Source organism: Lutra lutra, chromosome 16 (genome assembly GCF_902655055.1).
Source record: "Lutra lutra chromosome 16, mLutLut1.2, whole genome shotgun sequence".
NCBI classification, from domain to species: Eukaryota; Metazoa; Chordata; class Mammalia; order Carnivora; family Mustelidae; genus Lutra; species Lutra lutra.
The window spans coordinates 6812683-6813781 of record NC_062293.1 but is presented as its reverse complement, the minus strand read 5'-3'; the positions used below and the strand labels follow the sequence as shown (position 1 = coordinate 6813781).

The following is a 1099-nucleotide window of genomic DNA, read 5'->3' as shown; positions in this document are numbered from 1 at the left end:
ACGTTCAGCTCCCCAGAAGAAGGTAAGTCCCGTGAAGCAGGTACTGTTACCTGCTTTGTCCATTGACAGATCTCCAAGGACTACAATCATTTGTGGAACTAGGAGAAGTTCAATAAATGCTTCTTGAGTGAACGCATGACTCGGGCCCCTAAGGAAAGAAGTGGGGTTTTGTCCCACCTCATTTGCTCCCATTCTGCATGCTCTCCCAGGTCACCCTGGCACAGAGTAAGCCAAACCTAAACCACATCTCTGGCCTAAACAGCATAAGGTCCCTCCTAAACCTGATAAGACACCTTGAGAAAAATCCAACGTTTGCTCAGATTCCAAACTCCGCTATCAGGGCGCCTGGCTGGCTCAGTGGGTAGAGCGAGCGACTCTTAATCTTGGGGTTGTAAGTTTCAGCTCCATGTTGAGCAGAGAAATTACTTTCAAAAACAAAACTCTGCTGTCTCACCTCCCTCACTTTCTGGGGTGGCGTCCTGCCCCGCCCCCCATACGCCCCTGTGAGAGCCTCATCAGCTGCTGGACACACATTCCTCTGTGACCAGGACGTACTTTGTCCTGACGTTTAGATACTTTCCCTGTCACTTCCCAGCCAGAGGCCCCTGCTTTCCCCAAGAAGAATGACCAAAAGGATTGGCTTGCCAGGACCAAGGAGGTTCCAGGATGGGGTCTTCCCATACCCAAACCAGGAAAATCGCTTCTCGGCCTTTTGGCTAAGATCAAGTGTAGTATCCAAACCAGGAAAATCCCAGGCAAACCAGGTTGGTCACCCTATTTCTAAGAAAGCTAAAATAGGGTTAATGGGATACCCTTCCCGGAATAGCTGGAGGCCATCCCAAAGACCAGGTCATCTATTGCTACATGAGGGGTCACCAGCCAGGAGAAGGAGCTGGATCTACATATGACTTGTCATGGAAGCACTGTCTGCTCCTCTGGGTCTTCCCCAACCCAATGATGGGCACCACCTTTAACCATTCAGGCATGAATGAGCAAAGCATCCTGACTCCTCCTTTTCTCTCATTGCTCCCCACATTCATGTCTTGCCTGTTCCATGCACTCCCTACATCTCTCATCTGCTCCCTCCTCCCTGACCATC

General features: G+C 50.4%; 1 pseudogene; it reads left to right on the top strand.

Moving 5' to 3' along the window:
- The first annotated feature begins 696 nt into the window (after window positions 1–696).
- Window positions 697–848, top strand: LOC125088293 (uncharacterized; annotated as a pseudogene).
- Window positions 849–1099: the final 251 nt, after the last annotated feature.